This window comes from Sapajus apella, unplaced genomic scaffold, assembly GCF_009761245.1.
Source record: "Sapajus apella isolate SASKATOON/1434 unplaced genomic scaffold, GSC_monkey_1.0 scaffold62, whole genome shotgun sequence".
NCBI lineage: Eukaryota > Metazoa > Chordata > Mammalia > Primates > Cebidae > Sapajus > Sapajus apella.
In genome coordinates, this window is record NW_022437002.1 from 13,496,131 (window position 1) to 13,522,189 (window position 26,059).

Here is a 26,059-nt window from a genome sequence, read left to right on the forward strand (position 1 = left end):
GCTCAGGACACGTCTGGCACACCGACAGAGGGCTTTGGGTGGATTAGCTGGTATATTCGGGTCATAACATTGTAAAGTGGACATATTTAGTTCACTTGGATATATTTAGCTTAGCATATTTGTTCCAGTAAATATAAATGGATATATTTATTCCTAAGACCACGTGGAGGCTCAGGGCACTAGAGGGGGTGGGCTGGCAACATGACCAAGCAAAGCAGAGGAGGTGAAGGAAGGGGGGGTGGTGGGGATTGCAGTGACCTGGGAGGCAGGGCATGTCCCTCTCTGAAGGGGCAGCGGCTATTCCTGTCCCGCCAAATGTCACATGAAGTTGTTATATCTTCCAGTTTTTGCAAGGAAACCACAAATCCAGATTAAAACAAAACAAAACAACAAAAAAAACTAAACTAAAAATATTAGCAAACTCTTACACTGGGAGCCAAGCACTATTTTAAATGCTTTTACATGTATTACCTCATTCAATCACATGACAGCCCTATGTGACGGGTCTGTCACGATTCCCATTTACACAGGAGAAAGTCACAGAGAGGTTAAGTAACCTGCCCAAGGTCACACAGCCAGTTAGTTAATGGAGTCAGATTTTGAACTCAGGTCGCCTGGCTACAAAGTTCATGTGCTTAACTGCTGTGCAATTCCGGTTTTTAAAAAACATTGTGTAAGTCAAATAAAATGCAAGAGGCAGATCCAGCCTGGAGCTAAACTTCTGGCTCAAAGTAACTTCCCCAAGGTCACGTGGCTGGTAAACAGGGCATGTCTGACCTTCAAGCCCGTGACTTTTCTCTCCACCAAGCTGCATTATTTTCTGAAATGAAGGGATGAACACAATGGCCTCCAAGTTACCTTCTCAGTCTGAGATTCTACGTATTAAGCTATTCCACATTTATATTATGACTTTTGCACCTATTACTAATATTTAGAGAACTCCTGCAACTCTTCCAAGTCTGGATATTTTAAAGGTTTGCCGAATTTCTGATTTTATTATGATCTTGTTGCCAAATATGCTTTCCTCCCAGGGGGCACACATCTTGGGTGTAGCCAGTCATGCGGAGGAAGAGGAAGATGTGACGTGGGGTGCACATGCTGTGGCTCTGAGACCCACTCTGGCGGGCAGCCTGCATCCGCGAACCAGGCTTGGGGCCAGTTCCCAGAGGTCCGGTGCCCTGGGAGGTCCAGCCACGGTGAGCTGGCTGACTTGTTCGCAGTGACACACCGCTCTTTGAGTGAAACTCACAGAGGAAGGGATGTCTGCGGGAACAGGGTCGGGTGCCAGGTGATGCAGCCTGCTGAGCTGTGTCTCTCTTAAAAATACTCAGTTGGTAAGAGGTAGGAGGCACATCCCTGGCGGAAAGTGAACTGGGAGGCTGTGTGGGTCATGTGGAAAGTTCACTCTGGGTTCTGGGTACACCTCAGATTCTCCTTTTGTCGGGTTTCCGCAGAAATGACATCACACCATAACGTTCAGGCTGGGGGGCATTGGGCGCACCCTCCAGAGACAGGCCGCTGTGCCAGGAATTCCACGGCATGCAGGCACAGCGCCCCCAGCACAATCTCTGTTCTAAACGGCAACGTGAGCTGCAGGCAGTGCTCTGTGAATTTTCTCAGCTCTACTTCCTAAGGCCTGCTCTGAGCCTGGAACTGGGCCAGGGCCAGAAATATAAAGCTAAATAAAACCCTGACCTTGGTCTCAAGTGTGACTAACAGGCACTTAAAGATCGTAAAGCAAAGAGATGGAAATGGTAATACGGACAATGAGCACAGTGCCACGGAGGATGAGAGGAGGACCCAGTGAGGGTGGGTGGCAGGTGGCTTCTGCAGAAGAAATGCCTTTGTCTGGGTCTTTCTGGGTGCACAGGGTCAGACCTGAGACTCCTGTTTTATAAGCTGCCCAGCTGGGTGCAGTGTGGAGGATGGTGTGGGTGGGGAGGTCTGCGGGCCAGGAGAGGAGAGCCCAGCTGGGCAGAGGCGAGGGCAGGAGGAAAGGGGACCTAGATTCGAGAGAGGTCAGCAGTGGCCCGACAGAAACAAGAGGGGACAGTGGGTCAAGGATGCCTTCTTCTCTACCTTCCAGAAGGACTCCCACTGCTGAGGCAAGCTCTTGTCCATTTTGCAGACTTGCTACCTAGCAGTGGCATTTTCACCATTTCCTTGGTTTTACTACTGTGATTTTTTTTTTATACTAGGAAAACATCAGCTCCCAGCAGCAGCAGCTGGGAAATGGCAGTGGGATCTGATGCCCAGCACAGCTCCAAGAATAGAAAACACCTTTAGAAACTGGAAACCACCCTAATCCCTACCTTAATGATCGTTCGGATAATCTAGCAGGCATTTTCACAGGGCTGTGGATGCTTGCATGTGTAATCTCACTGAGAGCTAATAGAAAGGCTAGGACCAAACCTTCTACAGAGTTGGATATGATGGGCGGAGATCCTGTGGAGTGCCTTTTGGGTGACCAAAAGCAGAGGCCTAAGAGCCAGCACACAGGCACCAAGCCTGGGCTGAAGCCAGCTCGGGTCCCTCGAATGCAGCTGATACCCCATTTCTGACTGCACAGTGGAGTTAGGGAGGTGGGGAGGATGCCAGAAGCTGGGCCCCTCGTGTTCAGAGAAATGAAACTGCCAGAGAAGGGGACGCCTTCACTGCAGACAGCAGGTGGAGTTGCTCCAGCCCTGGCCTGCAGGGCTCTAGAACAGTCACTTTCAATCTGTGGGCTGTGGAGGTGGGGAGGCTGAGTAGTGGGGCCCTGGGTCCTCCTCCCACACCCACAGCAGCTCTGGATCACGTTGTTCTTCAGAGTATCTATGTAAACTGAACTTTGTAAAAGGAGTACTGTGAATTTACAAACAATCTGAAAATTACTGTTCATGAACATTCATGCTTAGAAAGTCCTGAAAACTTCTGATGCAGAGAAGCCTCCGGCATCCTCCGATTTGGCCATTTTCAGGTGGATGCCATCCACACCCTCCCACGGCTGCATATTCCTCCGGCACCAGGTGACTCACAGTTTCCCAGGCAGCTCCTGCGACTTCTGGGCAGCTCTGTCACTATTCAGCTGAAGGTGTCAACCTGTGCTCACACCATGCTCTGAGCTCTGGGCAGTCCAGCTCCTCCTTCACACTAGTCTCCAAAAGCGAGGATGCTGCTGGAGCTTTTTTGCTCCAGCCTCAGCATCTTCATGTCCTCAAACAATTCCACGGGCATGAGAAAGTCTCCCCAGACAGGCCACATTTTCCGGAACGGCCCAGAGCAGCCGGAGGCCCTCAGGTGGGGCTGGACCCAGCCCAGGCCGATGCAGGACCACGGTCTCCTCTTTCCACTATTCCAGCCTCACTCCCTTATGTCCCAGACCCAGAATGGGGAAGTGGCCAGGCCCTGAAGAGGCGGGAGCCTGTCCGGTGTTCCATACCACCCAGAGCTGAGAGGGCCAGGGCTACCCCAAACCACCTGACCTCACAGTGACCAGGCCCTCGCTATGTGCCACAAGCTTTCCATAGGACATCTCCTTCTTGGTTGACACTTAGGAATACTTCTTATTATTATTTTTGCTAAAAAGCACCAAAAATGTCAACCAGGGTCATAGGTGTAATCTTTTATCACAGAAAAATAAACAGCAATAATTTGTTGAGTGCTTACTCTGTGGTAGGCACTTTTTACAGAAATTATATTGTGGAAACCTTGGTATAATTCTATCATGACAGTCCTGGGTACAAATAGCAGGTATTGAGGCAGAAAGGCCAGTTGGAGATTGGCTTAGAAAAGCCTCAGTGCCTGGCTCTGAAGTTTGGCCAGTGTCTTAGAGGTGGTGAAGGGCAGGAAGGATGTACTGGCAGAGGCGGGACCCGAGGAGCTGCAGTCAGAAGCCCCCTGCTGGTGCCTGGCCAACGCCTGGGCCGACGGCTCTGCAGGTGTTGGGCTTCACAACCCTAGGCCCTGGGGCTCCTGGCTGCACAGAGATACACATGTGCTGAGATACAGATTAGGTAAGAAAAGACTGCGAACAGTTTGAGATCCTGCAATGGACTCAAGGCATCAGCACCATGAAGGCTGTGAAACAGCTTTTGATCCATCCGAATGGGGCAAGGTAGCCAGGCCTCCTGAAGGCGTCTGGTTGGAATCTCTTGCAGCTGTCCTTAGAGCTTAAACCTGAAGAACACGAGGTGGGGGGTGGGGCAGGGCGGAGATACATGCTCAGGCCCCAGACTTACTCCAGCCTGGAAGGGAGAAGGATAGAGTGGACGTTCTAACTGATCCATGACAACAGCCACCTTCTTACTACAGGCCCTGAGCAGATCTGTTCACCACCAGTTAGGATTACAGGAGAAACAGGGACCAAGGAAAACCTGTCTTTGGACACCTCAGGTCACATCTGTGACCACTATCTCAGCCTCCTGGGAGGTAGCTCAGCCAACAGGCAGAACCAGACAGGGAGGAAGATCTGGTCTCCCTTTAAGAAAGAATTTTCTGACCCCAGAGTTACAAACTTGGAAAAAAGCAAGCCTGGGTGGTAGTGAGCTCCCCAACAGGTCTAGTATTCAAGCCCAGATTAAATGACAGTGTAAGTCTGGGGCAAAATAGATTCTAATGGTGGGAGCTGGGCAGGACTCCAGGTCCAGTGGGTTAATCTGGACTGTAAATGGAAACTGCAGCTGCACTGGGGCTCCAGACATAAGCAGCCAGCAGGTGAGTGGGTGGGAAAACAGGAAGGAAGGGAGGCTGTGGTCATGGCCCAGAGGGCTGAGGTGGCCTGTCTGATGAGGGCGCTGCAGCGTGCTGTGGTTAGGCATGGGGGTGTGGACGCATCAGACTGCAGAGTTCAAATCCTGCCTCCTCCGACCAGCTGTGTGACCCTGAGCAAGCACCCGGCCCCTGAGGGGGTGCTGATGCTGCCCAGAGTAGCCCAGCTATGGCTGTGGCCGTGGAATGGTTTCACTATTACACCTCCCAGCTGTTATTCTCAGGCTGAGCCACCCCTTCCCATGAAAGCCCTATTTCTCTAACCCACTCTATGGAAATGTGATGTTCCCAACTCAAAGCGGGTTTTCCTCGCAGCGAGCTATTTAGGGATGCCTGCTGTGACTCCTTTTGTGGAAGGAAGAATCTTTTTGTGAGCCCCATGGCTGCCTTCCAGTGACTGGTGAGCCTGTGTGCTGTGGCTGTGACAGGCTGTCCAGGTGGCCTCCCTCCTGAATCCCCACAGCAGACCCGCCTCTCGGCAGATCACCCTGCCTGGAATGCTCGCCTTCCCTCTCCCTTTCTGATGAACTTCCAGTTCTCCCCTGAGCTCAGATCCAACCTCGGCTTCTCAGAAGCTTTCCCTGACCCTGAGTGGGTCAGGCTCTCCCAGTTCCACCTTTTCTATGGGCAGTAGGAAAAAGAATTGAGCTCACCAGACAGAACTCCTGAGGCAGAAACCAGGCTCTGGCCCTTATTAGCTACCTCACCTTGGGCAGGTTACTTAACCTCTCTGTGCCTCAGTTTCTTTATCTGTAAAATGAGGATAATGTCCTATTTCTTGACCTGTGGGTAACTGGGCACAGTTCCATGGATATGTTCACTCAGTAATAGCTCACAGTCACAGACTTAGAACTTGGATTGCTTTTTCTATGCATGATCTGTTTCAATTAAAAAATAACTACAAAATAACAGCATATATTCCAAGAGGTGTTGCACATTTTACTTAGTTAATATAAGTTATGTGCCTGAAGAGTGCCTAGCATGGAGTGGGGCTCAATCAGAATTTGCTCTACCTGGCACTTTGCCTTGATAGCACTCATCACAATCAAATTCATTCTTCAACTGTGGAAGGAAAACCAAGTGCCCCAGATTTCAATAGGTTCAGAAACCTGGACATGTCTCCCTCACTCACCGCAAAAGTGAGGGCAATGGTTTCGTGCTAAGAGGCTGGCTCATCCATCTAGCCCTGGCAATACTGGGACCAGCTGATGGGAGTAAGGAGCCATGATGGAGTCTCTCCACCACTTCCTCCTTCTCTCCAGCCATGGCCAGGTTTGTGGAGGAACCCAAAACATGCTGATGGGGATGCGGAAGCCCTTGGAAGCTCTCCAGGATCACAGCCAAGGGGACCACGAACTCCCCAGGACCTCCCACCCCACTGAGGATGATGGAGATCACCATGTTTATGCCAGGAGGGGGTCCAAGGGTGAGGAAGCTCCTCACACAGAAGATGTCTTTATGCCCATCTCTCCTGGTGACAGTCTTGTCCCCATGAAGGTCAATATTCCGAAGAAGTAGAAGAGGAGCAGCACGAGGAAGAGGAAGATGATGACGGCGACGTGGATGTAGAGGAAAGAGAGGATGTGGACAGAAAAATCATTACAGAGCCACAGTGTACTGCAGAGGCAGAGGCAGCGCAAGGGGATGATGGTGGGGAACAAATTCCAGGCATGAAGACGGAGCCGCCAACATGGCATGTGAAGCATTTCAGCTTCTAAACTTCAACAATGAACACAGTGCTGAAGAGCAAGCTTTGGTTCCTCCCATGACACACGATCCGCATCACACGGAGCGTGAACCACTCTTCCACCTTTAAAATGGTAATCAGTGGGATGCAGGATCATAGTCCAGGTTAAAACTATGCAGGGGCAATAAAAGCCTCGGGGAAGTTAACCTAACTGTCAGGTTTCTATCGAGATAACGGAGGTGCGAAATGGGTGACACGTTTAGAAGAAATTTCAAGTTGAGGAATAGAGGGGTTTGCTTATCTGTACTTGTCAAGCATGAAACAGGATGTGCCTGGTGAGACAGAGGACTGGGCCATGCGGGCTCTAGACCTGTACGTAGCCCCTCACCTACCTGCTGCCTTAAATGTCTGACCGCTCAAAGTGGGGGCCAAAGTAGTGTCCTCCCCAGCAGAAAGTGGGGTCGCAGAGTCAAGGCACAGCCGCCAGCTGGAGTGATCCACAGATGGTTTCAGCTCCTGCCCGCTGATCCCGTCTCATCTTCCCTTCTGTTCAAAGTGCTTAATGCTTTGGGCAGTTCTTAGTATGACGGAGAGATAGATGGTTTTCACAGAGGTAGGCAAGGTGAAAAAGGTGGCTCTGAAAAGCTTCCAGAGTTCAGATAAAAAGATCAGACTGTGAGAGTTGTCACTGCTGGCTCAGCCATCCCTCAGGAAACCCATTTCTATGAAAACTTGTCAGAGATTAAAGGAGGTGGTAACCAGTTAGCAGAGAACACTTTGTCTCTTCCCAGTCACATGTGGGTAACTGGCTGTGTGACCCAGGCCCAGGCCCTTGCCCTCTCTGGTCTCCAGCCACCTCATTGACTCCATAAGGCTTCACACCTTCAGAGGTGAGCCCAGGCCCCTCAACACCTGGGAGCTCCTTACTGAGGTCCTTCCTGGTGTATCATTCTGAGACTGAGGCTAGACCCTCTTGAGAGCTGGACAGTGAACCTGACCACGACCCAGATGCTGGGAAGGAGAAAGCAAGGTCAGAATAGGGAAAGGAGGCAGAGGCTGCTATGGACGTGGCTCTTACGGTTTCCTCCAGTGTATGGGCAGGGGAGGTGCAGACGCTTCTTCGCCATGTTGAAAGCTTTTCACTGACTGGGATCAGCACCTCCTGCGACGGTCCAGTCCCCTGCCCAGTCCTTGTTATGCTCTGTTCTCCCCAGGCCTTCATCTCTTGGAGCTGGTGGCCTTGCTGCTATTCATTCCAGTCTCAAGGGCTCCTCCTGGCTGCAAGCCACAAGATTTTACAGGTCCTGACACAGCCACCAAAGGGTCGTCTTTGTCTACTGTTGGAGTAGGAATCAACACCTTTGTTGATCAGAGTGCCATGTCACCTTTATGATCAAGATGAACAGGAAGGTCTCTCCAGCCCCATGGGGTTGCTGGTGACGCCTGTACCTCGTGGCTAGCTGGACCCCTACACACTACCCAGCCATTTTCTGCGCGGAATAGACAGCAGCAGCCGCAAGAACGTGCACTGAACCTCTGTGATCCTTTAGCATACAGTGCATTCTCCTCATTCCAGGACCTCCTTATCCTAACTTGAAACCAGTGACGGGGGTTATGTCAGTCCTCTGTTTCAAGTGAGGAAATGGAGGTTCAGAGAGGTAAAGTCACCTGCCCAAGGTCACATAGCCAGTGGGCAGGAAAAGAAAGGCACCAATGCCCCCTCTTTGGATGGATTCAATACCCTCCGGCTCTCATGGCTGCAGAAGATGTTGCTGGTGGGAGAACTGTTCTCTAGAGCATGGAGTGATAACTGGACAGGGAAGGGGCTGTCTCTCCACCGCAAACCGCATCCCTCACCAGAGGCCCCAGGGAAGCACCACGACCACCAGCACCACCATCACCGTCATCCACAGCATTCACTGGACACTTAGGGCCTGGCCCTAGTTGCAGACAGGAACAGGAACAGCGTCTCACCAGAGGCTTGTCATGCAGACAGCTGACAGGTGGAAAAAGCAGAAAGTAGGGCTGCCAACTCATGGCAGTGAGGTGTGAAAGGAAGGACACAGGCTTTGAAGCCAAACAAGGCTGAGTGTGAATCTCAGCTCTGCTCCTTACAACCCGAGTGACCATGGCCCCTCTGAGTTTAGTGCCTAGTTCTGTGCCTGGAGCATGTAAGTCCCTCAATCAACAGTGACTGCAGGCCGCGTGCAGTGGCTCACGTCTCTAACCCCAGTCCTTTGGGAGGCTGAGGTGGGTGGATCATGAGGTCAGCAGATCGAGACCATCCTGGCCAACATGGTGAAACCCCATCTCTACTAAAAATACAAAAATTAGCTGGGCGTGGTGGTGCATGCCTGTAGTCCCAGCTACTCAGGAGGCTGAGGCAGGAGAATTGCTTGAATCCAGGAGGCGGAGGTTTCAGTGAGCTGAGATCACACCATTGCACTCCAGCCTGGGTGACAGAGCGAGACTCTGTCTCAAAAAAAAAAACCCAAAAAATGAAAAAAAAAAAAAAAAAAAACAGTGACTTGTGGACAGCAAGGTGGGTGACTACAGCTGGAATAGGCTCAGTCCCTGGGTACCACGTGCTGTACCTCAACCAGTGGTCCTCAGAGGTGAAGTTGCTTGAAGTCCCTCCTGAGTGTGCAAAGTGGGGACTATAGTGGAGAAGGCGGGCGGCTGAAGGCTCCGGGAGCTGCCTCTGTACCCCTCTCTGTGCTGGAATCGGCTCCCTTCATGGGCTGAGAGTGGGAAATTCAGGGCACAGAAAAGGAAGGAGTGCTCTTCTCAGCAGGCTCACAGCTGACGGAGAGGGGTTCCCGAGAGAGAGCAGATGCAGCTATCCGGAGGGTCTGGCTACAGTCTCAGAACAGACATGCCAGGAAGTTTCTAAGTGAGCAGCCCCCCAGGGTGGAGGGACCTGTGCTCACTCCCCAAAGCTGTGAGGCCCTGTAGAGTCAACAAAGTGGCTGAAGACCAGAGCGGACAAAGGCCTTGCCCAAGGTCACACAGCCATTGGCAGCAGAGCCAAGACTACAACCCTAGGCCCCTGTTGCTTGAAGCAGGGCTTATGTAACTGGGTGTGGCCTTGCTACAGGAGACCACTCGCTCCCCACACGCCTCCCTGCATCGGGCCTGGTGCCCAGTAAAGAACCAAGTCAACACATTGTCTCCAGAAAGCCTGTGGGCAGCTCTCCAGCTGCACTGGCCCTGCCTGGAGGCAGTGTCACTTACAAATACTATTTAAAGCACGTGTAGTGCCTTTCAGAGCAGCCATCAGCCAGGACGGAGCCCTGTGGCTAGAATCAAGCCCAGGTGCAGAGTCATTCCAAATGGCAGAAAGAGAACAGGCCCTGCTCGGCTTTACTGCAGATCAACTCAGGGCTCGTCGGGAGTGGTAGCAGGTGCTGAAGTGTCCTCTAGCCTCTTGGCTTTTCACGAGTGCCCTGTGAGGTAGAGAGGGCTGTCCCCATTCTGCAGATGTGGACACTGAGCTCAGAGGGGCACAGTGACTTGCCCTCAGTTGCACAGCTAATAGGAGGTGGCACTGTATCACACTGAAGATAATCCCACCCAGGGTCGCGGACCACACGTCTAAACTTCCAATTTTTAAATCATCTATGGATTTTATTAACTGTACCTTCCCTGCCTGTGGGCTCAAAAGCTGGCCGGCAGAGAAAGCACAGTTTGTCTGAAACAAACAGAACATAATGAAGTCAAGCTAGGGGACAATGGTTGGTCTTGGGGTTTGAAAGGAGAGCTGCTGACAAGGCAGTGGTGGGGTGGGAGACGGCCAGGGAGGCTCCAGGTGATGGGGGTGCTTGGCCTGGGCTTTGAAGATGAAGAAGAGGAAATGGCCCTGCAGGTGGAGAGGCAGCAGGAGCAAAGGCACTGGGGCAGGGACGCTTGGGATCCCCCGAGAGAGTGCCTTGGCTGGCAGAGTGAGGAGCCCGAGGAGGCGCTCTGGAGGGACCTGGGGACCAGCACAGACTCCTGCTGAGCCAGGCATTAGGGCCAACCATGTGGCGGGGTTACAGCGATATTAGGCTTTGGGGATTTATAAATACAGCCCAGAGTGTTTATAGTTTACAATAATTTTCATGTGTTCATGTATTCATTGCCATTCTCCCTTCACAAAAGTGAGATGGGTGATGTGGCCTCTTGCATTTGATGAAAAAGGCCACAACACCACTGACACCTTCCATCGGAACATGGGCTCCCAGGCTCCTCCCAGGCTGCCCACTACTCCCCTTCCTCTCTGCCCATCCCCCACTCCAGCCTCCCCAGCACTCCTCTCCTCCAGGGTGCTAACGCTCTGGCCAGCTTCTGACCTTTGACCATGCCGGTTCCTCAAGATGGAACAATCTTCCCTCCCCTCCCATCCCCATGCCTTTGTTAGCTACCCCTGATCCTCAGACCTCAGCCGGAATGCCATGTCCTCAGAGGTGCTTTCTGAGCCTTCTGTGACCCTACCATTCAATGGCTTCATGTGCAAAGCAGTCCCGTAGGTGCCAGAACTGGGCTGCAGGACTCAGGTAAGCTAATGTGTGTATGTGCGTGTCGAGCATTGATGTGTCCCAAGCACCATGCAGTCCCCAGAGTGACACATGCTGTGGTAGCTGTCACTCTCCCCACTTGCAGACGAGAAAGGGATATACAGGGGCACTAAGTAATCTGCCCATGGTCACACGCCTACGCTCCTGGCTCCCAGCCACTCCTGCCCCCATCCTGCCCTGCCAGCTTCCTCCAGGCGCTCTGCAACCTCAGCTCTGTATGTCTGTATGGGCTCCAAGCTGCTCAGGTTGTGCTTTTTTAAAAAAACTCTTTTTAAAATTGTGGTAACAAATATATAACCTAAAATTTACCACTTGAACCATTTTTTTTTTTTTTGAGACTGAGTTTCACTCTTGTTGGCCAGGCTGGAGTGCAATGGCGTGATCTCAGCTCACTGAAACCTCCACCTCACAGGTTTAAGCAATTCTCCTGCCTCAACCTTCTGAGTAGCTGGGATTACAGGTGTACGCCACCATGCCTAGCTAATTTTTTGTATTTTAGTAGAGACAGGGTTTCTCCATGTTGGTCAGGCTGGTCTCGAACTCCTGACCTCAGGTGATCCACCTGCCTTGGCCTCCCAAAGTGCTGGGATTACAGGCGTAAGCCACTGAGCCCTGCCCTTGAACTATTTTTAAGTGTGCAGGTCAGTGGCATTAAGTGCATTCACACTGTTGTGCAGCCATTACCACCGTCCACCTCCACAATTTCCATTTTCCAAATGGAAAATCTGTACCCATTAAACACTCACTCCCCATCTCCTCCTTCTCCCAGGACCTGGCAACCACCACTCTCCTGTCTCTATGGATGTGATGAGTCTAGGTCCCCCATAGCAGTGAAATCATATAATATTTGTCCTTTTTCTGTGACTGGCTTAGTTCACTTAGCATGAGGTCCTCAAGGTCCATCCACATTGTGGCAGGTGTCAGGATTTCCTTCCATGTTCAGGTTGAGTGGCATTTCACTGCATGACGAGATCGTATTTTGTTTATCTGTTTATCCATCAGTGGACACTGGGGTTGCTTCCGGCTTTTGACTATTGTGCATAATGCTGCTATGAACACGGGTGTACAGATATCTGAGTTCCTGATTTTGGTAGTGGCATATACTTGGACATGGAATTGCTGGATCATATGATAATTCTGTGTTTGTGTTTTGTGAAGAACCACCGTACCATTTTTCCCAGCGGCTGCACCATTTCACACTCCCACCAGCAGTGTACAAAGGTTCCAGTTTCTCCATATCCTTCTCAACACTTGTTATTTTCCACGTTTTTGATAATAGCCCTTCTAGAGGGTGTGAAGTGGTACTCACTGTGGTTTGGACTTTTATTTCCCTCATGATTAGTGAGGCTGAATGTCTTTTCATGTCCTGATTGGCCACCTGTACATCTTGTTTGGAGAAATGTCTATTCACGGCTTTTGCCCATTTTTTAAATTGGGTTTTTGGGTGGTTGTTGCTGTTGAGTTGTAGAAGTTCTTTACATATTCTGGATATCAATCCCTTATCAAATATATGATTTGCAAATCTTTTCTCCCATTCCCTAGGTTGGCTTTTCATTCTTTTGATAGTGTCCTTTAATAAACAAAAGTTTTAAATTTTGATAAAATTAGATAAGTCCAAACGTATCTGTTTTTTATTTTGTTAACTATGCTTGGCGTCATATCCAAGAAATCATTGTCAAACCAAGTGTCAAGAAGTTCTTCCTCTATGTTTCTCCTCTAAGAGTCTTATTGTATTTGTTTCTGTGGGAGTTTTATTACAGTTGTAGCCCTCACCTCTAGGGCTTTGATCCATTTTGAGTTCATTTCTGTATATGGTGTCAGGTGTGGATCCAACTTTACTTTTCACATGTGGATATCCTGCTTTTGCATCATTTCTTGGAAAGACTTTCTTTCCCCATTGAATAGTCTTGGCAACCTTGCTGGAAATCATGTGACCATGTATGTAGGGTTTATTTCTGGGCTCTCTGTTCGATTCCACCGCACTGTATTTCTGTCTTACATCAGTACCACACTGTTTCAATCACTGTATTTTTGTAGTAAGTTTTGAAATCAGGAAGTGTGAGAGCTGCAACTTTGTTCTCTTTTGCAAGATTGTTTTGATGGTTCAAGGCCCCTTGCTTTTCGTCTGCTCATTCACTGTTATACCCCCAACACCTACCACAGTTGGCACCCAGTTAACATTTGATGAACGAACGGTAAACTATCTATGGCATCTGGGTCATGCGCTAGGTGTGAGGGACCAAGACTGATCTGCTCTGGTCCCTGCCTTTAAGTGGTGACAGTCTGGGAGGAGGCAGCTGGATAAACTGCCTGCTGAACAAAACAGCAATGTGTTTGATGACTGAATGCACAAGTTCAGAGGGACACAGAGGTGGGCAGGCTGACGCTGGTGGAGGGGTGGGTATGGGTGTGGAGGGAGATCAGGGAAGTTTCCCAGAGGGGAAAACACTGCGCTGGGCTTTGAAGAGTTTACCGGGTAGAAAATGGGGTGGGGGCACTTGCGCAGAGGGATGGAGTGTACAGTGGCATTGGGGGTGGAGGTGCAGGCACTGGAAGGGAGCTGCCAGCCTGGAGGCACCTTGGGGGGATGTCAGGGGGTGGAATGGTGCGGCTGAGGAGCGGTGGGCAGGGAACCCAGCCTGTGGGGCCCACAGCCTCGACTTTCTCCAGGGGTCGGGGGTAGAAGGGCAGCCCCAAAGGTCTTGACTCCTTCCATCTATTACAGAGGGTACTCTGGGGACCCAGGTCAGCTGACTCAGTGGTTTTGGGGAAGGAAGAGAATAGAGAACAAAGAGTAAGGATCTTGTTTCAATGGTGACCCCACGATTTGGCTTTGCCCCTGGGGAAGGATCCACAGCCAGTGCGTGGCGAGGCATGGCAAGAGCCCCACCCCGTGAGGGCTCCTCCCTTGCACTGAGGAAACAAGCCCCGCAGACCTCGCAGCAGCCTCACAGTAGCTGCTCTCTCCCAGCTTACAGAAGAAGAAACGGAGCTCCACAGAGGTGTAGGAATGTACCCAGCAAATAGGTAGTGGCAGAGCTGGGCTTGAACTGGGCAATCCGGCAACTGAGGTACCTGCTTCTTTCCTGGGCCCCCGTTTCCTCCTAAGTGAAAGGGGAGGGGGTGGCCTCTCAGGTGCCCCACCTCCTCCTTGTGAGTCCTCACAGGGAGGTGCCCCCTGGTCCAGGCAGCACTAGAGATGTTGGAGCATGCCCTATGCTGGACAGCAAGTCCCACCTGCAGAGCCTGCTGGAGCCCAGCCACCTCCTCACTCCTGGGCCTTCCTGCTCTGGGCCTGGAACTTGATTCCTAACCAGGTGTCTCATGGCTGGACCAGATGGAAAAGTGAAGACGCCAGGCTAGGTGCTTCCTGCCAGCCCTGGCCCAATGCCCATGAACCGCGGAGCCCAGCTTGCTGTTTGCAGCGTGCTGCCTGTGGCTGTGAGGGCCCCTCTGGTGAGAACGTGAGCAAGCATGGTGCCCGTCCTTGGTGGACTTCTGCAGCAGCTTCTGTGTCCCTCCCAGCCTCAGGTGAGGACTCCCCACCTTTAGGGGTCCATCGGAAAGGCAGGGCAGGCTGAAGGCATGTTAGCCCTGAGAAAAGGAAGGAAGAACACCTGGACCAGCGTAGGGGCACCGAGAGTCACTGCTCTGCTCTTTCCTGAAGCAATCACACCTCTCGAGGACCCTGCTGGAGCCCCGCCCAGCGCAGGCCACAGCTGGCCCAAGTCTACGCCACTGCTTTCTCCTTCCAGCTCCTGGGTCACCTCCTAGCCTATAGCTGGCTCCCCAGAGGAAACTGCTCCCCTGGTCCAGATCCACTCAAGCCAACGCCTCCTCTACTCCCCCGGGCCTCCTCCCTCCCCAGCACTGACCACAGAGGAGGATGCATGTCCCCAGATGACTCTGGGGGCTGCCCTCCTCACTGGAAGGGTTTTACCACTCACTGTCATGGGTGAACAGACCAGAGTCAACAGTGTGCCACCAGTGAAACCTACAACCCTCAGGAGAGTCAGAGCGTAGAGCCTGAGCTCGCTGGCTACACAGCCCAGAAACTTCTGAGGGGAACCCTGGGGAGATGAAGATTTGGGCAGTCCAGCTGCTAGATCTACTGACGTTCTGAAAGTCTATAGGAACCTGATACCTCCTCTTTGTGTGTGTGGGGAGGTAGCTCCCCTTCCTTTTGTGTCAGCCTGTACCACTCCTGGCCTGCCCGTAGGGGAACATGGCCCCTGAAGACACTACCCTGGGCTCTGGGCTGAATAGTGCTCACACTGCAGAGGAGCTTTGCCACTTTCCCTGGGGATGCAGGGGAGGCTCTCGGGCTGCCCTTGGCTCTAGTCTCTAAACACTTTGTCCAGACCCTGGGCTGGCCACCTTTGGCCCTGTCTGCCAGCTGTACCTGCCAGCTGGTCACAAGGCTTCACCCACGGTCTGGCTTCTCCCTGGCTGCTGCAGGCTCTTCTGGGCTCTTGTGTCCACTCCTGTCGGCTGTCACCGCATTCTTGGGAACCTGCCTGCCCAGCATGCCCGTCCCACGCTGCCCCACTCCAAGCCTGCTCTGTCTTTTGCTGGCTGCGGGGTCCCGGCACACACCTCCCTTGACTCTCTCGATCACTGGGCCTGTCCATCTTGGGCCTGCAAGCCACTCACGTCAACAGATGACACCGTCCATAGCACAGACCCAAAACCCCGCTTGGAGCTCAGGCCCCACCGCCTCCTTTGGCCCGATGCCTTTTGCTGCCTCTCTTGGCCTCAGCAGACTCCACTTGTCCAGAAATCTGCCTGGCTGGCTCCCAGTGCCCTCTGTCTCTTTTAAAGTCTTCCCTCGATTCCTGACTTCCCTGGTCCACTTTCTTCTGAGCCATGCTGTATTTATCTTTTAAAGTTTTTATTTAGAAATATCACAAACATACTGGAACATTTTTCTCCTGAATCATTTGAGAGCAAGTTGCAACCCAAAGTCCCTGTCCCCTGAATTCATCATCAGTGTGTATCTCCTACATCCAAGGCCACCCCACGCTTCTCTGGGAGCACACTTTCCTCCATTGCTCAGGAGCTGTCTCCACGGAGGGGTGCCCCTCTCAACCTGCTTGGAATCCTCTGGGGCTGACTATCCCTCTGTCAGGGAGCCAAAGGCACACTAAGAGATGACCACACCATCTCCCTGCCATCAAGACAGCCAGAGAAGGATGGTACGTGGCTTTGTGTGCACTTAGCTTATGTTCCCCTCACTTCCTTCCTCCTGTTGGCAAGGACCCCTTCCTCCTGTAAGCAGGGGTCAAGAGGCTGGCTTCCATCATTAACACGCCATATTAATGCCTCCCTGGGCTACAGTTTCCTTACTGGCAAATGAAGAGTTAGGATTAAGTGCTTTCTGAGGATTCTTTTCTAATAATAGTAGCAGCTGACTTTTATTAAGCACTTACTATGTGCCAAGCACTGTGAGTACTTTACATGCAGCATCTTGGTTAATTCTCATACCAACCCTGTAAGATATAATCACAGTACTGTTATCATCTCCATCTTACAGATTGGGAAACTGAGGCACAGAGCAGTGACATATCTTATGCTCAGGCAGCCATTCAGAAATTCTAGGTTTTCATGCAGGTCCGGTTCAGAGTTGATACTCTGCTGAAAAGTATGGGGGCAGGGCGGGTGGCACTATCTGGAATTTACTCTTTACCTGAAGAGGCAGTCATAGAAGTAAATATTGATAATTCAGAATAAGAGGTCAACTTTCACATGCCAAGTTCATGACACACAAATGCCATTTCACTTAATCCGCAACAACTTTGAGACACAGCACCATGATTATTCTCATTTTCCAGACGAGGAGACTGAGCCAGAGAGGAAGTTAAACAACTTCCGTGTCTGAGGCGGAGCCAGGATGTGGACCCAGGTGTGCTGTTGTCACCCAGCGCTAAACTGGGACACATGCTGTGCTCAGAGGGCAGGTCTTGAAGGATGCTGCTCATTGGCTCTGACTGCCAATGGGGTTGGGGGCAGAGTACCAGGCCCTGGGCAACTACTTCATGAATCTGATTCGATTTTATGCTCCAGCACCCCTGAGAGGCACCTCCACCCACAGAGTGGGGAAAGGCACCCAGCCGCACTAAACTGGGCAGATGTGGCTGGAGCTTCATGCACCCTTGGGTTACGGCCAGGCTGGAAAACCTCTGGCACTGACTCACGGAGGACCTCAGTGCCTCCTGGAGCCTAGCCTTCACCCCGTGGACTGCAAGGAGCTGCTGAAGCTGCCAGGTTGGGTCTCCAGTCTTCATACAACACAACAGCTGCCCGTCCTCCAAGAGACTCCAGGCCAGGGGTAGAGAGGTGCTTGCTCACTCATCCAGGCCTCTGGGGCCAGAGCACCCTCTGGAGACTTGGTGTCTCCTTTGTGCTCCTCCTCGCCACATCTGTGTGTGTTCCAACAAGCCGATACCCAGCTCCGGGCTATGGAAGGAAAGAATTCCCAGCAGATGCCTCATCTCAAAACAGGGTACATGGCCACGATCCTGCCCAATACGAAGCATCTTGTGACAAGCTCAGATGAGGTCCTTGGACCTTCAGGGAAGACCAGCTTTCTCCTTAGGGAGACGAGGCTTGAAGGAGCCTGCATGGCTCCCTCGCCCAGGCCTTTTCAGTAGACTCTCTCTGAGCAAGAGCTCCCAGGATTTAGTGACAAGCACTGCTGTTTCCAGAGCTGAAAAGGCCCTGCACATTCACATCTGGACAGAGACAGTTCATCCAAACCACATGGCAATCGTTCATTTCATAGAAGAGAAATTCACAAAGAGCAAGGGCACTGCCCAAGATCGCAGAGCTAGGAATGGCAGTCAGGACTCAAACCCCAGTCCTCCAGACTCTACAGCCCAAGCCTTGTTCTCACATCTTTCAATTGCAAATGAGGAAACTGAGACCCAGAGAGGGAACATGACTTGTGCGAAGTCTCCAGCTCCACGGCTCACACACATGACCTCCCTTCCTGTAGAAGACCTCATTTCAAACAATGCCCGAAGATGGAAAAGGTAAAATGTTCTTGTGATTTGCAGCTAAGAAAATTCAGGTGGATCCACACTCAGCCCCATTCTCAGACACTTCATCGGTCCCATAATCCATATGTCACTTTTTAAAAAAAAAAATTGAAACAGGGTATCACTGTCACCCAGGCTGGAGTGCAGTGCTGCAATCATGGCTCACTGCAACCTTGACCTCTTGGGCTCAAGCAATCCTTCTGCCTCAGCCTCCCGAGTAGGTGGGACGACAGGATCAAAGCATTTACAGAATTGGCTCAGACTTTTCTCACGCTACCATGCCCAGCTAATTTTTGTATTTTTTTGTAGAGATAGGGTTTTACCATGTTGCCCAGGCTGGTCTAAAACTCCTGGGCTCAAGCAATCCACTGCCATGGTCTCCCAAAGTGCTGGATTCCAGGTGTGAGCCACTGAGCCTGACCCATATGCCACTTTTCATTTTAGTTTTCATTGTTACTGTTGGTGGATCAAAGCATTTACAGAATTGGTGCAGTTTTCTCTCTTCTATGACGTGCTGTCCACACGTGGCCGCCAAAGACACACAAATACACCTCTCTACTCCTTGGGCAGAAAGACTACCTTATCCTGAAGAAAATCCGAATCACACTAGTGAAGGGAAGGAAGAAAGAAGAGGCAAGGAAGGAAAGAACTGCGATGGAGAAGAAAGACTCCCTTTGCTGAACACTTGAATACTTTCTGTATGCTGAACCTGGGATAAACAGGCCCGTGTTATCTTACTATTAGTTCTCAAAAGGACCCTGGAGACAGGTATCGTTATCTTTGTTTAGATGAAGAAACTGAGGTTCAAAGAGCAAAGGAACTGGCTGGTAATTGTTGGAAGTGGGGCTAGAATTTGACTCTGTCTCAGTTCAAAGCCCAAAGACTTTCTAGAACAGTGTCAGGTTCCCACCTGTGCCTCCAAGGCCTAGAGGTTCAGGGAGGTGCCCCTGGGAGCTGGGGGTAGGGCTGAGAGGGTGACCTTTCTTGAAGAGTTCTTGGGAAGAATGAGCTCCATGGCTAAAAAATATTTGAAAACCACCTGACCGGTAGTCTTTAATTAAAGATGGTGGGAAAAACTTTATTTCTTTTCTTTTTTCTTTTCCCTTTCCTTCTCTCCCTCCCTTCCTCCCGCCCTCCATCCTCTTCTCCCTCCCTTCCTCTCTCCCTTCCTTGCTTTCTTTTTGGTATAATAAACCCACAAGGAAGGGGAGAATGGGATAGGAGACTGACAATAGACTTTTAGAAGCTGGAAAGAGATGAATGAGTAGAAGAGACAGAATCCCAAGTCTGCAGGAAGGAAATCTGGGAACCAATCTGACTTACATTCCAGGATCCCTCAAAGCCTCTGCAGGTGGGGGTGGAGGGAACAAGGTAAGCACGACTGGTGGAAGATCTTATCAGAAGCTGTCAGATTCCCATCCCCTCCTCAACTTCAGCAGCTCAGGAGACTCCCCTCCCCCGACCCCAGAGAAAGCCTGGAGGTTTCTTATCTGCACAAGGGGAAACTAAGCCCTTTTGAGGGGGGACATCAGGCATACTGAGGGCATGGCAGGGGTGCCATAAAGAAATGGGGGGGCGAGGGCATGGTGGCTCACACTTGTAATCCCAGCATTTTAGGCTGAGGTGGGTGGATCACTTGAAGTCAGGAGTTTGAGACCAGCCTGGTGAACATGGTGAAACCCAGTCTCTACTAAAATACAAAAATTAGCTGGGTGTGGTGGTGGGCACCTGTAATCCCAGCTACTCAGGAGGCTGAGACAGGAGAATTCCTTGAACCTGGGAGGTGGAGGTGGCAGTGAGCCGAGATTGCATCACTGCACTCCAGCCTGGGCGACAGAGTGAGGCTCTGTCTCAAACAAATAAAAAAGAAAAGAAAAGAAAAGAAATAGTGGGCAGGAAGTGAATGCATGCAGACTGCATGTGGAGACTCCTCCTTCTTCCCCTCCTTCCTGCCTTTTTCTTGTGGCTTCCAGAACATGGGAAGTAGACCCTTCACCCTCCAGGAGGGAGGCTGAACCTTCATGGGGATTCTGCTCAAGATGAAGGACATCGCTGTTGAAGACTCTCGGATGAAACAGGCCGGCGGGCAGCTCTGGGGAACGCCCCATCAAACAGCCTCACTCCTTGCTTCCAACCATCTTTGAACACCTCCACCCTTAAACATGAGAAGACACCAAAGGCACAGTAAAGGGGAACTTGAAAGAAACAGAAACCATGCAGGAAACAACGAAAACAGAACAAGAACTGGGCCGAAAAACCCAAGTAACATTAATAACAACCAACGTCAATAGCTTCAGAGAAATAAGAGAAGATAGGAGAGTCTATGAAATGAGAACAGGACACTATTAAAAGGAACATTCAAGAGAAAAATTATTGAAAACTAAATATGTGACAGTAGAAATAAAAACTCAATAGAATGAATGGAGACAAAATGGAGGGACGTACTCAGAGAGTTCAGCAAAAAGATAAAGCAATGAAAATGCGACAGAGGGTACAAAAATCAGAGAAAACAGACAGGAGGGCCAAGGTCTGAATAACAGCGGTTCTAGAGAGAGAGAGGAGAAAAACAGATAAGAGGAAATAATCGAAGAACTCAAGACATTTTCTCTCCCTCTCTTTGTTTCTTTTGGGACAGAGTCTCGCTCTGTTGCCCAGGCTGGAGTGCAGTGGTGCAATCTCGGCTCGCTGCAGCCTCCGCCTCCCAGCAAGCGATTATCCTGCCTCAGCCTCCCAAGTATCTGGGATTACAGGTGCATGCCACCACACCCAGTTATTTTTTTTTTTTTTTTGTTTTCAGTAGAGACGGGGTTTCACCATGTTAGCCAGGATGGTCTTGATCCCCTGACCTCATGATCCGTCCACCTCGGCCTTCCCAAAGTGCTGGGATTACAGGCGTGAGCCACTGTGCCCAGTCAAGACATTTTCATAAAGCAGAAATCTCAGGGTCACCAGACTGAAGGAGCCACTGAGTGAGAAAACTTACCCACGCTAAGCCCCATCACTGTGAGATGTCATGGACCAGGGATGTAGAGAAGTTCCTAAGACAAGACCCTGGAGAATGCAACCAGACTCAGAATGGATCTGGAACTCTTAACGGCAACCCAGGAAGCCAGATAGCAATGGAGCAACATGTTCACAACACTGAAGGGAAATGATTTCCAACCCAGAATTCTATTACAGATTTCAATCGACTGCAAAATAAAAGCATTTCCAACATTTTCAGATATGCGAAGGATCAAAGTATTTCCCTCTCATGCATCCTCTCTGAAGAAGACCACACTGAAGGATGGTCTCTGTAAGCTGAGGATGAAAAACAAGGAAAAGGAAGACAAAGTTTCGGAAAGAGGGGACCCAACATGGGAGGCAGAGAGGCCCTCTGGGATGGGGTGGAGGAAGATCGCTGGAGAGAGTGCACCAGGAAGAGGGGAGCCCTGGGGCAGCCAGCAGCCACCACCAGACAACTCAGGGAGCTGCTGTCTCAACAATACGGGAGGCACAGAGTGTCCAGCGATGCTGAACATCTCCAATGACTTGAGGGGAAATTTGGGTGAGGCGGGAATATGGGGTTGAATTAGTAACAAATATATAGAAAACAAAGTGCAATTAAACACACATACATACAATGATTATACATGGCGAACACAGGAAAGGAAAGGAATCACGGTTCACTTTACAGCTTTGCTGTGAATTATTTATGATACACGCTAATGAGAGGATGGGGATATGGGGGGAGGCGGAATGCAAAAGAGGGAAAGGCTTCGGAGCCCACAGATGATGCCTGAAGCTGGGAAGCCAAGTCATAGCATCCCGAGCACATTATGTAGAGACTCAGCAAACCAAGACAGTCTGCTACAAGAGATGAAAGGTGCTGCTTCTGGGAGTGGCGGTGGGTGGGAATGGCAGCAGGGGGGGGGGGGGGGGGCCGTTGTTGGCAGAAGAAAATGTGGGGCAAAGAGAAAGAGTACTGCTGTTTCCCACAGCAAGATCTATGGAAATATTTGACTCTTTAAACCCCAGACATGTGTAATTTTGATAAAAACTGAAAGACACAGAGAGAGCAAGTGAGCACCTATGCCTCTGTTCTCTAAGAGGCTGCTTTTTCCACAGGAGAGAGACAGAAAGAAGCCAGCTTCCTCCTGGGAGCCCAGCCTGATTTTCCAGGGCAGAAAGAGGCTGGAATCCAGGCAGACAGTGTCCAGGCCCAGAGGATGCTACGTCCTCACTGTAGCTCTCAGGGGACCACCAGGGGTTGCCTGAGACCCCTACCCAGGAACCTAAGGCTGTGATGACTTGAAAAATAAGTCTGCTTTTAACTTTTCATAGGACACGATGAGATCTCTGATGGCTCAGGGCTTTGAAGGGCTCTGGGCCCAGCATACTCAGACACTCAGTCTGCCCAATGATCAATATGTCTTTTTTCTTTCCATTTTGCTTTTCGCATTTTTTTTAACCATCCATGACTTGGGTTTCACAATACGTCACCAGTTGTCTCTGATGACTGGAGTGAGTGTTCCCTGGGAAGTCCTTTGAGTCCCCAGAGGACAGCCAGGAGGCCAGCACAGAGTCACCCTAGCTAGATTAACATTGGAGATTTTTATTGGGGGATCATCTTTATGGAGGAATGACTTTTCCAAGAGTCTAAGTGGTTTCCTGGGTACAGAAATTTTCTCCTCTTGTTTTCAAAATAGTCATTCACAAATCCATGGTGGGTGAAGACCTCAAGCCCACAGGTGGCCTGGAATAGCAAAAAGGCCTGGCATGGGGCTGAGAGAATCCTCCCCACTGCTCTCCCCCAAACCAGCAGCCTCCTTTCCTCCTGTCATGACCAGGGAAGTGTCTTCTTCTCATCAATGCCCCCGCAGGACCCTAGCACTTTGCTCCCGCACCCTGCCCCTTCTCTCCTTGGCATCTCACCTGCCCCTTGCTAGAAGGCATTTCTTGCAGCACACATGCATGAGAGCTCTCGGTTCAAACATGTGCTCCAGCCCAGGCTCCCTCCAGGTACCGCCTTCCCCACTTGTGCTGCTGTCCTCCATAGCCAGCCTCTTCAGACACAGCTTTACATAGGCACCTCCTCTTGTCATTTCGGCCCATACCATCGGGGTTCCATTGTGTTGGAAACAGCGCCCATCAGTCACCAGTCACCCACACAGGGCCCTATTGAATGGGCACATGCCACATGCCTGTCCTCACTGGGCCACGCCTCCTTCCTCCCTGAACACTCTCTTCTCTTGGCTTCCGGGCTTCACACTTGGCTGGGTCTCTTCCTGCTTCTCTGGCGACTCCTCTTCAATCTTCCACAGCAGTGTCTCTGTCTGCCCTTGAAGTGCTGGTATCCTGGGATCAGTCCTGGATGCCTTTTTCTTTTCTCTCTTCTCCATCTCCCCCCAGGTGGCCCCATAGCCCTAAATCACATCTGTAAACTGACAACTCTCAGGAGTGTATTCGACCTCAGCCTCTCCTCTGAGGGCCAGGCTCATCTATCCAGTTGCCAAATGTCTCCCTGAACATCTCCAGTTGGCCTGGCATCTCAAAAGTCACATGTCCAAGTTTTGATCTCCCTGTCCCCAGGCCTGTTTCTCACTCCCCTCCTCCATCCCTTCTCACCCCATAAAGGGCACCACCATCCACTAAGCAGTTACTACAAGAAATACGGTAATCAGTCTCACGTGGAGACTCTCTCTCAGCCTCCATAGTCATCAGAAGTCCTATAGCTCCTTTTTCCATCTTCACTGCCATGTTCCTGGCCTAGGCCACTGATGTCTCACCTGGGCTGTCAGGATCCTGCTCTCCCCACTGCCCTGACAACCACCACCTCCTTCCCAAAGTCTGGGTTATATTCCCCAGGAGAGAGGGGGCAACAGGATTTAGAGATATAAAGAAAAAGAGGAGAAAGTCCAGTGTGGGCTCACGTGATGGTGGTTGGACACTTCACTCCGCAGCCTACTGGGCCATGCTCAGAGCTGCACATCTACATTTCTGGGGAGAAGCCAGAAAAATTAAAGAGAGAGCAAGGTACTGGGCTTCAGGAATATGGCAGCCTGATAGCCTACACTCACTCCGGGAGAAGAGCAGCCCCTCATCCAGGGCTGAGAACCCAGGACCCATTCTCTCGGCTCCTAGAACACAAAGGGCTCTGCTCAGAGAAGGCCCTGGCCTAGGAGCTGGCGGCCCACGAGCTGCCAGCTTTGTGGCATTATGTTTAGTTTTTACCTTGAACAGCTGAAAGGCAGGATGGTCTGCAAGGAAGAGCCCTTGGCTCCCAACCCGAGAGCCTGCCCCATAACAGAGGCCATCTGACTTCACCTTCCCCATACCAAGCCTGCCTTCAGGCTGATGGACAGGTACTCACTGGCCTGGTTTGACCTTGACTGTAACCCTGCTCCTTCCTGAGACCCAGAGTCTCAATTCTGCTCCCAGATTCTAAAAGCTGCAGAGTTCAGGGACTTGCTCTCTCTCATCCAAAGTCTCAGTCAATCCTGAGCACGTTTGAGGAAGATTCCCTCATTTAATAAACATTCTCCAGCACTGTCCATGTGCCAGGCACTATTCTCAGCACTGGGACACAGCAATGAACAAAACATAGTTCCTGCCCTCTCACAGAGCTTACGGTCTGGCAGTCGAAACAGAAACACACTAGTAAACACCTGGAGAAAAATAAAGCAGGAAAGGGAGGGGATAAGCAGTGCCATGGAGTATGCAAATTCATCGTGGATAATGTGGGAAGGCTTCACAGAAGGGTGACGGAGAAAGGGAGGGGGCCGTAGAAGTCTCTGGAAAAAGGGCTCCAGGCAGCGAGCACAGCAAGTGCAAAGGCCCTGGGGCAGAAGCTTGTCTCACAAAGAGCAGAGATTGGCCAAAGCCCAGGGAGCAGGGGGAGAAAGAGAGGCAGAGGTCAGGAAAGAGCTGGAGCCAGCACATGCAGGCCCAGGACGGCTTCAGGGACACAGCATAGGAGTGGCAGGGTGTGTGGAATTTAACGGGACAACTGTTGTTGGTTTAAGAGTGGACCACAGTGGGGAAGGTGGGAGCAGGAGACTGCAGGACATTGTGGTTACCCAGGTATGAGCTACCAGTGGCTTGGCCCAGAGGTGGGGAAAAATGGACAGATTCTGGATACGGTTTCGGGGTCAAGCTGCCAGGATTTGCTAATGATGTGAGGCAGAGTGGCTTTGGGCTCAAGCATCTAGAAAAATGAAACTGCCTGTGCAGAATGTCCATCTTGCTGAACTGAATGCTCTCCTTAAACAGATGCCTTTCCCCACTGATATGGTTTGGATCTGTGTCCCTGCCCAAATCTCATGTCAAATTTTACTCCCCAGTGCTGCAGGTGGGGCCTGGTAGGGGCAGTGTCTTATGGTTTAACACCATCCCCTCTCTGTGCTGTCATTGCCACAGTGAGCTCTGAGATGTGGTTATTTAAAAATTGCGTGGCACCTCCCTCCCGCTCTTGCTCCTGCTCCAGCAACGTAAGACACACCTGCATCCCCTCCACCTCCTGCCGTGATTGTAAGTTTCCTGAGGCCTCCCTAGAAGCCGAGCAGGCGCCGGCATCATGCTTCCTGTACAGCCTGCAGAACCATGAGCCAATAAAACCTCTTTTCTTTATAAATTACCCAGTCTCCAGTATTCCTTTATGGCAATGCAAGAACTGACTAATACACTCATCTTTGACCACTTAGAAGACTTTCAAAGAGCTATGCAGCAAGTGTGGGTGATGGACACGGTTTGTCTGCCTATGTTATACATTTCCTAACCGCCATGTTACCAACCCTCCTGTGGTATGTGGTTTGTTCCTGTTTGGGTCCTTAGAGTGGTTTACTGACTTTATTTTTTACACCTATCCAAAAAGCTCCAACTTATTACCATTTATTTAATTCATAGTTTAATCAATTTGTTCCCCAGTAAATACACAGAGGTAACAAATATTCCCAAAGACATAATTCTAAATCTGGAGTTCATGGCAAAATGGGACTAGGCGGAGCAGACATTTAGGCTGAAAAATATGCTATACTTCTGGGTTTCAAAGT

At 50.9% G+C, this 26,059-nt stretch overlaps 1 protein-coding gene and 2 long non-coding RNA genes across 6 annotated transcripts in view; 1 reads left to right on the top strand and 2 right to left on the bottom strand.

Moving 5' to 3' along the window:
- On the top strand, positions 1-2,414 carry LOC116529575. The gene is made up of 3 exons (XR_004259552.1): positions 1-11; positions 1,918-1,928; positions 2,341-2,414. It is a non-coding gene; the product is annotated as an uncharacterized LOC116529575 (long non-coding RNA).
- The window catches only part of HIVEP3 (HIVEP zinc finger 3), a 515,007-nt gene that overhangs the window by 25,062 nt on the left and 463,886 nt on the right, over positions 1-26,059 (bottom strand). The window lies entirely within an intron of this gene.
- On the bottom strand, positions 2,333-25,555 carry LOC116529574. The gene is made up of 3 exons (XR_004259551.1): positions 24,597-25,555; positions 18,293-18,296; positions 2,333-2,412 (listed from the first exon to the last, which is right to left on the bottom strand). It is a non-coding gene; the product is annotated as an uncharacterized LOC116529574 (long non-coding RNA).